The following is a 12,631-nucleotide window of genomic DNA, read 5'->3' as shown; positions in this document are numbered from 1 at the left end:
TGTGGGCAGCCAAATAAAATCTTCTCTTTTGGTTGCGAAAGGCAAAGCTGCCCCCATAAAAACTGTAAGCTTACCCCGCTTAGAGCTATGTGGTGCAGTACTAATCGCCAAACTGGCTTCAACTGTTCGAAAACAGCTCAACTTACAAGCATGCAACACATTTTTATGGTCAGATTCTAAGATTGTACTAGCCTGGCTAGAAAAATCTCCATCGACCTGGAAGACTTATGTGGCCAACCGTACCTCTCAAATTCGAGAGCATCTTCCTAACGGCACCTGGCGCCGTGTATCTAGCCAAGACAACCCTGCTGATCTTGGCACACGTGGTTGCACGCCTCATGATTTGATAGGTTCCTCCCTTTGGTGGCACGGACCACAATGGCTTTCTTACCACATTTCGGCATGGCCAAAGCCGAAAGCAGGTAGCGCTTCTCCACCCGAGAAACGCAAGGTCGAAGCATATCACGCACTCGAGGAAGAGGACGATATTCTTCAACGTTTCTCCTCATACTCTCGAGCTCTCTTGTGATTGCATACGTGTTCCGCTTTGTGAACCATGCCTTCAACAAATCAAAATCGGTGGCAACAACACATAATCCCCATCTGATCCATAAAGAGTTGCAACATGCAAAAACGCGGCTTGTGGCAATGGCACAATCTCTCCATTTCGGGGCGGAAAAGAACGCCCTACAAAACAAAATGACAATTGGCAACGTTCCCTTCTGGCTCTTAACCCTTTTTCGATGGTGACGGCCTCCTTCGTATCGGTGGCCGATTGGAACATTCTACATTACCATACAACGAGAATCATCCAGTAATCCTTCTTCGGATTCAAGGCTCTGCCAGTTGTATCTAAAGTTTTTACAACGCCTGCTTCTTCATGCAGAAATTCGGTTAATGCTCCAAATGGTGAGGCAAGAGTACTACGTACCAAAACTAAAGCCTCTTATAAAGGAATGCATTTTTCAATGCAAGTCGTGCACGCCTTTCAAACAGAAAACGCGCACGCAAAACCCCTTTTCCACAACAGGAGTAGACTTTGCAGGTCCATTCCAAATAAAAGCGTCGGTTCTGAGGTCGACCACCATCATAAAGGGGTACGTGGCTGTATTCGTCTGTTTTTCCACAAAGGCAGTACACCTCGAGCTATGCTCGGACCTTACTTCCGAAGCCTTTCGAGCAGCATTCGCCCGATTCGTTGGCAGACGAGATTATCCCTCAAAAATGATGAGCGACAATGGTAAAACGTTCATTGGCGCTCAACGCGCACTTGAACGCGACTTCGTTAAATTTCTTAACAAATGCTCCGCGGACATTGTGCAGAAATATGCTTCCCAGGGAATAAACTGGCAGTATATTCCACTCAGTGCCCCTCATATGGGCGGCTTGTGGGAATCCGCAGTAAAAAGTTTTAAAACCCATTTCAAAAAACCGCTGCATCCCACAAGTTTACATTCTAAGAATTCACGACGCTGTTGGTGCGTATTGAATCAGTTCTCAATTCGAGGCCTCTAACCTCACTACCCCAGGACCCAGCTGACTTCACAGCGCTCACTCCGCGTCACTTCCTTCGAGGTGCACCGCTATTAGCCATTCCTGAGCCAAACGCGGAAGACCTCTCCTGGATAAATCGATGGGAAAAACTCAAATCGCTTCATCACCAATTCAGTCGACGCTGGAAAGAGGATTACCTGAAGAACCTTCAGCAGCGCTATGAATGGCAAACGCCACAGCGAAATCCTTTACCAGGCGACCTCGTCGTAATTAAAGAGGATTCGCTCCCACCCACCAAGTGGCGTATGGGACGAATCGAGAACGTTCGCCTCAGCCCTGACAATCATATTTGGGTTGTAGAGGTTCGCACCCAAAATGGGCTTGTCATGCGCCCTTTAGTTAAACTGTGCTTCCTTCCAATGGAGCACTTTCGAGCACAGCACTTTAACTTATATACATTTTCCTTTAATAATTAACTTTCAGTATTAACTTTCCGTTTATCATCCGCTGTATCCAACTACTTCTCGTTTCTCTGTCTGCTCTTATACTACCAGACGACACCACGGAAACGATGTTTAAGCCGCCTCCATCCCCATTAGTCGGCGGCAATTCCTATGCGCAGCCGTACGCGGCGAATGGAAAGGCGAACGAACATCCACCACTGCCATCGCGCATGAACAAGATTCCATTTGCTAGTCTAGCACTATCAATCGGCAACCGCGAAAGCGTCTTCTGATATATACATTTGTTTTGAGTTTACCTCTTGTATATATTTTTATACTCAGTTAAGCAGAGCTCACAGAGTATATTAACTTTGATTGGATAACGGTTGGTTGTACAGGTATAAAGGAATCGGGATAGATATAGACTTCGATATATCAAAATCATCAGTATCGAAAAAAAATTCGATTGAGCCATGTCCGTCCGTCCGTCTGTCCGTTAACACGATAACTTGAGTAAATTTTGAGGTATCTTGATGAAATTTGGTATGTAGGTTCCTGGGCATTCATCTCAGACCGCTATTTAAAATGAACGATATCGGACAATAACCACGCCCACTTTTTCGATATCGAAAATTTCGAAAAATCGAAAAAGTGCGATAATTCATTACCAAATACGGATTAAGCGATGAAACTTGTTAAGTTAGTTGCACTTATGACGCAGATTAGAAAAATGGTAAAATTTTGGACAATGGGCGTGGCACCGCCCACTTTTAAAAGAAGGTAATTTAGAAATTTTGCGAGCTGTTATTTGGCAGTCGTTGAAGATATCATGATGAAATTTGGCAGGAACGTTACCCTTATTACTATATCTCTGCTTACTAAAAATTAAAAAAAGCGGAGAACGACCACGCACACTTTTTAAAAAAAATTTTTTTAAATTCAAATTTTAAAAGAAAAGTTAATATCTTTACAGTATATAAGTAAATTATGCCAACATTCAACTCCAGTAATGATATGGTGCAACAAAATGCAAAAATAAAAGAAAATGGGCGTGGCTCCGCCATTTTTCATTTAATTTGTCTAGTATACTTTTAATGCCATAAGTCGAACACAAATTTACCAATCCTTGTGAAATTTGGTATAGGCTTAGATTCTAGGACGATAACTGTTTTCTGTGAAAAAGGGCGAAATCGGTTGAGGCCGCGCCCAGTTTTTATACACAGTCGACCGTCTGTCCTTCCGCTCGGCCTTTAACACGATAACTTGAGAAAAAATCGATGTATCTTTACTAAACTCAGTTCACTTACTTATCTGAACTCACTTTGTATTGGTGTAAAAAATGGCCGAAATCCGACTATGATCACGCCCAATTTTTCGATATCGAAAATTACGAAAAATGAAAAAAATGCCATAATTATATACCAAATACGAAAAAAGGGATGAAACATGGTAATTGTATTGGTCTGTTGACGCAAAATATAACTTTAGAAAAAAACTTGGTAAAATGGGTGTGATACCTACCATATTAAGTAGAAGAAAATGAAAAAGTTTTGCAGGGCGAAATCAAAAGCCCTTGGAATCTTGGAAGGAATACTGTTCGTGGTATTACATATATAAATAAATTAGCGGTACCCGACAGATGAAGTTCTGGATCACCCTGGTCCACATTTTGGTCGATATCTCGAAAACGCCTTCACATATACAACTGAGGGCCACTCCCTTTTAAAACCCTCATTAATACCTTTAATTTGATACCCATATCGTACAAACACATTCTAGAGTCACCCCTGGTCCACGTTTATGGCGATATCTCGAAAAGGCGTCCACATATAGAACTAAGGCCCACGCCCTTTTAAAATACTCATTAATACCTTTCATTTGATACCCATATTGTACAAACGCATTCTAGAGTCACCACTGGTCCACGTTTATGGCGATATCCCGAAAAGGCGTCCACCCATAGAACTAAGGCCCACTCCCTTTTAAAACACGTATTAACACCTTTCGTTTGATACCCATATTGTATAAACGCATTCTAGAGTCAACCCTGGTCCACTTTTATAACGATATTCCGAAAAGGCGTCCACCTATAGAACTAAAGCCCACTCCCTTTTAAAATACTCATTAACACCTTTCATTTGATACCCATATAGTACAAACAAATTCTAGAGTCATCCCTGGTCCACCTTTATGGCGATATCTCGAAAAGGCGTCCACATATAGAACTAAGGCCCACGCCCTGTTAAAATACTCATTAATACCTTTCATTTGATACCCATATAGTACAAACAAATTCTAGAGTCATCCCTGGTCCACCTTTATGGCGATATCTCAAAAAGGCTTCCACATATAGAACTAAGGCCCACGCCCTCTTAAAATACTCATCAACACCTTTCATTTGATACACATATCGTACAAACAAATTCTAGAGTCACCCCTGGTCCACATTAAGGCGATATCTCGAAAAGGCGTCCACACATAGAACTAAGGCCCACTCCCTTTTAAAATAATCATTAACACCTTTCATTTGATACCCATATAGTACAAACAAATTCTAGAGTCACCTATGGTCCACCTTTGTGGCGATATCTCGAAAAGGCGTCCACATATAGAACTAAGGCCCACTCCCTTTTAAAATACTCATTAGCACCTTTTATTTGATACCCATATAGTACAAACAAATTCTAGGGTCACCCCTGGTCCACCTTTATGGCGATATCTCGAAAAGGCGTCCACATATAGAACTAAGGCCCACGCCCTCTTAAAATACTCATTAACACCTTTAATTTGATACCCATATAGTACAAACGCATTCTAGAGTCACCCCTGGTCCCCTTTATGGCGATATCACGAAACGGCGTCCACCTATGGAAATAAGGATCACTCCCTTTTAAAAGACTCATTAACACCTTTCATTTGATACCCATATCGTACAAACAAATTCTAGAGTCAACCCTGATCCACCTTTATGGCGATATCCCTAAATGGCGTCCACCTATAGAACTATGGCCCACTCCCTCTTAAAATACTCTTTAATACCTTTCATTTGATACACATGTCATACAAACACATTCCAGGGTTACCCTCGGTTCATTTTCCTACATGGTTATTTTCCCTTATGTTGCCACCATAGCTCTCAACTGAGTATATAATGTTCGGTTACACCCGAACTTAACCTTCCTTACTTGTTAAAAGTTAATATCGTGAAGTTGTGAATAGCGAATATCTAATTTCAATATTTATCAAAAGTAAAAGGATAAACATTAATTATTAAATAATATTGAAGAAATTTATAACGTTTTAAGAAAAATCCTAAAATCTTTTATTCCCTACTGTGAAGTGTAGCGAAGAAACACCAAGTGAGTATTTAATTTGTTCACGTACCATTTTGGTAGTAAATTTACGATTTTCGCTTTAGAGTGTAACTATATGTATTTCTTCTGTAGAAGGAGGAAGGACGACTGGACCGATTTTGATGAAACTTTGTGTACGTGTTCAAGAGGATTTGAGGACGCTTTAGATGTTCCTTCTTATCTTTCCGAGAAGTGAACCAGGTGTCAACCTGTTTAAAAAAAAATAATTTATTATGCAATTTCCTTGACCTTTGGTACAGGGTACTTTCTTGACTATCAGGGACCTCTTCGATAAAATTTGATTAATGGTGCGATTTGCTTGACATTTGGTGTAGGGCTACCTCTTTGGCCCAGTTAATATTTGAAAAACTTTTCATTCCGATAATGAACGGGGGTCGTCGAACTTTTCTAACAAATTGTGTTTTATCGAGCGTTTTCATTGAAATTGATGCAGGGGTACCTCCTTGACTGGCTCACTATTTTAGAAACTTTTATTTCAGGCGGTTGCCGTGGTGTGGAGGTAGCGTGCTCCGATTACCACACCGAAGATCCTGCGTTCCGGAAAAAAACATTGAACATTTAGAAAAACACTTTTTCAATTAGAAAAAAGTTTTTCTAAGCGGGATCGCCCCCCGGCTGTGATTTGGCAAACACTCCGAGTGTATTTTTTCCATGAAAAGCTTTTCAGCGAAAATTCATATGCCTTGCAGGTACTGTTCGGAGTCGGCATAAAACATTTAGATCCCGTCCCGCCAATTTGCAGGGAAAATTAATAAGGAACACGAGGCGAATTGGAGGAAAAGTTCGGCCTAAATTCTCTTGGAAGGTTATCGCGCCTTGCATTTATTTAATTTTAATTATTTCAGGAAAGTGGATTTAAGACCGAACTACAAAAATCTTATTTACCGTGGGATTCGCTTGAAATTCAGCTCAGCCCTTTGCCCAATTTGAGAAACGGTTAATTCCAGAAACGCTTAATTGCTTGAAACTTTCCACAGGGGTACCCCCATGACTGGCTTATTATTTGAGAAATGTTTTTTCAGGAGAGATACCTATTCCAGAAAATCTAAGTTATGTGCGATTTTCTTGAAACTATGTATAGGGGTACCTCTGTGACCAAATCAATATTTGAGAAACTTTTTTTCCGTGACGAGGACCAAGGACCGACCTATTCGAAAATAATTGAACTTATGGAGATATTTGCTTGTACATGGGTTCCTAATCGAAGGAGGCAAATCTACCATTACAAATCTGCTTGAATTCACAACTCATGTTTCTAATGGACTTAGAGAAAGTTTCACACCGATATTATTTATACTGGTTTCGGTTAAGCATTTGACAAGCTGGATCAGCTTAACTTCCAATCTGGTCTCACCCAGTCGATCTCGTCGTATCTCTGCGGTCGAGCACAAACATTATTTAACAAAAATACTCTTTCCAATGTCATTGATGTTCCCTCTGGCGTCCCACAGGGCCGCAATATTGTTTAAATTCGGTTCTTGCTATTGATTAATGATATTTATACTATAGTAAAATATTTCAGTATCTTAATATAAACTCAATGCTGCTGAACGTAAAACGATGGTCCAAAAAATTTAGTGACCCTTATGTAACTAAAGCCTTTTTTACTATATTAGTTAGACTAGAATACGGATCAAAAGTGTGTAATCCTCAATTTCGAGTTCATGCAGATAGATTAAATCAATACAAAATAAATTTTTACTCTTCTCTTGAAGGGGTTTTCAGTGTGGTTCTGCATATAATCTTCCCCCTTATACCAGTCGGCTGAAGTTTATCACTCTTCGAAATCTTGCAAGACGTAGAGAAATGCTAGGCGTAATATTTATGACTTTATTACTGAATGGATTGATTTCTAGCGTCAAGACATTATGAACCTCTTCTTTTGAAGCAGTTTAGAACTAATTTTGAATCAAATCAATCTTTCGGTGTTTTTGTCATGATTCTCATTCATCGGCAAAGCTTTCCTATCCTATCTTAACTCGTAACAAAATAGAAAATAAAAATTAAAAAATAACAAGTAAGGAAGGTTAAGTTCGGGTGTAACCGAACATTACATACTCAGTTGAGAGCTATGGTGGCAACATAAGGGAAAATAACCATGGTAGGAAAATGAACCGAGGGTAACCCTGGAATGTGTTTGTATGACATGTGTATCAAATGAAAGGTATTAAAGAGTATTTTAAGAGGGAGTGGGCCATAGTTCTATTGGTGGACGCCATTTAGGGATATCGCCATAAAGGTGGATCAGGGTTGACTCTAGAATTTGTTTGTACGATATGGGTATCAAATGAAAGGTGTTAATGAGTATTTTAAGAGGGAGTGATCCTTATTTCCATAGGTGGACGCCGTTTCGTGATATCGCCATAAAGGGGACCAGGGGTGACTCTAGAATTTGTTTGTACGATATGGGTATCAAATGAAAGGTGTTAATGAGTATTTTAAGAGGGCGTGGGCCTTAGTTCTATATGTGGAAGCCTTTTCGAGATATCGCCATAAAGGTGGACCAGGGGTGACTCTAGAATTTGTTTGTACTATATGGGTATCAAATGAAAGGTATTAATGAGTATTTTAACAGGGCGTGGGCCTTAGTTCTATATGTGGACGCCTTTTCGAGATATCGCCATAAAGGTGGACCAGGGGTGACTCTAGAATGTGTTTGTACTATATGGGTATCACATGAAAGGTGTTAATGAGTATTTTAAAGGGGAGTGGGCCTTAGTTCTATAGGTGGACGCCTTTTCGGAATATCGTTATAAAAGTGGACCAGGGTTGACTCTAGAATGCGTTTGTACAATATGGGTATCAAACGAAAGGTGTTCATAAGTGTTTTAAAAGGGAGTGGGCCTTAGTTCTATGGGTGGACGCCTTTTCGAGATATCGCCATAAATGTGGACCAGGGGTGACACTAGAATTTGTTTGTACGATATGGGTATCAAATGAAAGGTGTTAATGAGTATTTTAAGAGGGCGTGGGCCTTAGTTCTATATGTGGAAGCCTTTTCGAGATATCGCCATAAAGGTGGATCAGGGGTGACTCTAGAATTTGTTTGTACTATATGGGTATCAAATGAAAGGTATTAATGAGTATTTTAACAGGGCGTGGGCCTTAGTTCTATATGTGGACGCCTTTTCGAGATATCGCCATAAAGGTGGACCAGGGGTGACTCTAGAATTTGTTTGTACTATATGGGTATCAAATGAAAGGTGTTAATGAGTATTTTAAAAGGGAGTGGGCCTTAGTTCTATAGGTGGACGCCTTTTCGGAATATCGTTATAAAAGTGGACCAGGGTTGACTCTAGAATGCGTTTGTACAATATGGGTATCAAACGAAAGGTGTTAATAAGTGTTTTAAAAGGGAGTGGGCCTTAGTTCTATGGGTGGACGCCTTTTCGGGATATCGCCATAAACGTGGACCAGGGGTGACTCTAGAATGCGTTTGTACAATATGGGTATCGAATGAAAGGTGTTAATGCGTATTTTAAAAGGGCGTGGGCCTTAGTTCTATAGGTGGACGCCTTTTCGAGATATCGCCATACAGATGGACCAGGGGTGACTCTAGAATTTGTTTGTACGATATGGGTATCAAATGAAAGGTGTTAATGAGTATTTTAAAAGGGAGTGGGCCTTAGTTCCATAGGTGGATACCTTTTCGGGATATCGCCATAAAGGCGGGCCAGGGGTGACTATGTTTTTTTTGTACGATATGGGTATCAAATGAAAGGTGTTAATGAGTATTTTAAAAAGGAGTGGGCCTTAGTTCTATATGTGGACGCCTTTTCGAGATATCGCCATAAACGTGGACCAGGGGTGACTCTAGAATGTGTTTGTACGATATGGGTATCAAATTAAAGGTATTAATGAGGGTTTTAAAAGGGAGTGGCCCTCAGTTGTATATGTGAAGGCGTTTTCGAGATATCGACCAAAATGTGGACCAGGGTGATCCAGAACTTCATCTGTCGGGTACCGCTAATTTATTTATATATGTAATACCACGAACAGTATTCCTTCCAAGATTCCAAGGGATTTTGATTTCGCCCTGCAAAACTTTTTCATTTTCTTCTACTTAATATGGTAGGTGTCACACCCATTTTACCAAGTTTTTTTCTAAAGTTATATTTTGCATCAACAGACCAATGCAATTACCATGTTTCATCCCTTTTTTCGTATTTGGTATATAATTATGGCATTTTTTTCATTTTTCGTAATTTTTGATATCGAAAAATTGGGCGTGATCATAGTCGGATTTCGGCCATTTTTTATACCAATACAAAGTGAGTTCAGATAAGTACGTGAACTGAGTTTAGTAAAGATGCATCGATTTTTTCTCAAGTTATCGTGTTAAAGGCCGAGCGGAAGGACAGACGGTCGACTGTGTATAAAAACTGGGCGCGGCTTCAACCGATTTCGCCCTTTTTCACAGAAAACAGTTATAGTCCTAGAATCTAAGCCTCTACCAAATTTCACAAGGATTGGTAAATTTTTGTTCGACTTATGGCATTAAAAGTATCCTAGACAAATTAAATGAAAAAGGGCGGAGCCACGCCCATTTTGAAATTTACTTTTATTTTTGTATTTTGTTGCACCATATCATTACTGGAGTTGAATGTTGGCATAATTTACTTATATACTGTAAAGATATTAGCTTTTCTTTTAAAATTTGAATTTAAAAAATTTTTTTTTAAAAAGTGTGCGTGGTCGTTCTCCGATTTTGCTAATTTTTAGTAAGCAGAGATATAGTAATAAGAGTAACGTTCCTGCCAAATTTCATCATGATATCTTCAACGACTGCCAAATAACAGTCTATATCAGCTCGCAAAACTTCTAAATTACCTTCTTTTAAAAGTGGGCGGTGCCACGCCCATTGTCCAAAATTTTACGATTTTTCTATTCTGCGTCATAAGTTCAACTAACTTACCAAGTTTCATCGCTTAATCCGTATTTGGTAATGAATTATCGCACTTTTTCGATTTTTCGAAATTTTCGATATCGAAAAAGTGGGCGTGGTTATTGTCCGATATCGTTCATTTTAAATGGCGATCTGAGATGAATGCCCAGAAACCTACATAAATTTCATCAAGATACCTCAAAATTTACTCAAGTTATCGTGTTAACGGACAGACGGACGGACGGACGGACGGACATGGCTCAATCGAATTTTTTTTCTATACTGATGATTTTGATATATGGAAGTCTATATCTATCTCGATTCCTTTATACCTGTACAACCAACCGTTATCCAATCAAAGTTAATATACTCTGTGAGCTCTGCTCAACTGAGTATAAAAATTCTGTAGGTAGTAAAAGTGTTCTCTTATTTAACAATGTAGTATATGTAAGTAAGTAAGTAGTAACTTCTGACTGATATTTCAGCTTTTATAAAATGACAAAGACTGGCAGTCACGAGCCCTTGAACTACAAGTTTCCATTTTTAGATTTTTGATTCTTTTTGGGTTTGTTTCAAAGCCAGATTTGTATATGTAGGTATCTATGTACACATTTTCGCGAATACTGGTATAATCTGAATTTTGAAGCAAATTCGATTTGTAATACGGACTCTAATATCGAGACCTTTAAACTGCTGACTGATTGTTGTATTATCATTTTTTTAAGTGTAGTGTATCGTAGCCTGATACAACCTCGGTCGTCCAGTAACGCTTGATTTCGCATAAATTTAATCAAAGAACCATGTCAAATGATATGAGTTTTAATTTATTGTACGCCCAGTAAACACAAGATAAATTATGCTCACTACAAAAAATTCCAACTATTAATTCTATATTTTAAAATAAAGTTCTTTAAATATATTGGCAGTGTCGCTATGGTTGAAAATTAAAACAAAAAAAAAAAAACAAAATATATTATGACCCGCCATACGTTGTTACGCCCGAACTTGTGTTAACCCTAAATTAATAATCATTACGATTCAATAAGATCAACTTTTTCTCTCACTTCGCCTCTTGCTTCGTGTCCCTCAGTCTATCATTACACTTCCCTCTGTTTCTCTTGCTCCTAACCGGCCTTCGGATTTTCATGTTGCGTGCTTCCAATACCAGTGGTTCATATTGTATGATTAAATTTTCAAACACTAAGGCCCACTTGCAGAACGGCAAGTTATTTTTTTAACTCAGAGTTATTTTAAAAAATTTGTGAAAAATGTATGAGTTTAATCACTCATGGGGAGTTAATTTTGAATGATAATTTGCCCAATATAAATCAAGTACGTTCCGATGCCAAGCACGTTTAAGGTACTAGCCCGACCTCGCCTGCTGTGAGTTATACATTCACATTTGTAAAAGGTTTCGCCTCGGGTTGGAGGGTTGACAATAGGGTTTGGGAAGTCGTGATGCTCTAAAGCTTTGTATTCCGCTTAACAAACCCTTGAAATACGTAAATGCAAACGCCCATACCAGAGTCGTTCAGTTCCCCTTCTATTTAGTTAATATCTCCCCAAAATGATTAACGCTATAAAAAATACTTGTTTCGTGGAGATTTATGCCGAGCTTGTCTTCCAATTTAAGTCGTGCTATTTTTAATTTTCTTTAGAAGTTTGGGGGACGAGACCTACATACATATTTAATGTCGACTCCGAAAGGCAGCTGTAAGGTAGATTAATTTTCATCGAGAAGCTTTTCATGACAGAATTACACTTGGAGTGCTTGCGACCCCGTTTAGAAAAACTTTTTTCTAACTGAAATTTTTTTTTGAAATGCCATAAGTCGATGGAAAGTAGACCAAATTTATCGAAATTTGGAAGTATGTATGTAAGGCGTTTTTAGATAGCAAATATTGTATAGCCTCTAACGAAACATGATATTTTAATATATATTACTAGTTTCTTTTAAATCATTTAATGTTCGTGACGTTTCGCTTTAAACATATTCTTAAAATATATTTAAAAGCACACATCTCGGTATATAATGTTCGGTTTTGTCCAAATTTAAACTTCCTTACTTGTTTTCTACTAAATTCAAAACATACGATCTCGTTAAGTTTCTTCACTTTTGGTGAAAATTCCGAAGTACTCACTTGGATTGAGTATACTCGATACTTTTTACTAAGTATGAGAAATAGCATCGATACTTTGGTGCGAATATTTTAAAGGAGTACCGGTATTGATACTTTTTCTAAAAGTCCTTTCACTAATCATGAGGAGAGCACACAACTGCAAACCGAGGCATAGGTGTAGGCTCCAATTGTTAAGCGGGTAAGGTTTTGACCGACCGAAATGAAAGCATGAGAATTGCACTCAGCCAGTGAAGCTTGGTATCAGGTTCTAATATCCAACAAGCGTCACTCATTTATAGCTTCTATCTGGATACT

The 12,631-nt window shown here is 38.9% G+C and overlaps 1 protein-coding gene across 3 annotated transcripts in view; it reads right to left on the bottom strand.

Annotated features, from left to right (window-relative positions):
* Window positions 1-12,631, bottom strand: part of Oct-TyrR (Octopamine-Tyramine receptor) — a 430,474-nt gene that overhangs the window by 159,825 nt on the left and 258,018 nt on the right. The gene's annotated exons all lie outside the window — the stretch shown is intronic.

Source organism: Eurosta solidaginis, chromosome 5, assembly GCF_040869045.1.
Source record: "Eurosta solidaginis isolate ZX-2024a chromosome 5, ASM4086904v1, whole genome shotgun sequence".
Lineage (NCBI taxonomy): Eukaryota > Metazoa > Arthropoda > Insecta > Diptera > Tephritidae > Eurosta > Eurosta solidaginis.
Note: the sequence above shows the minus strand (reverse complement) of the source record. Positions and strands in the feature narration are given on the sequence as shown.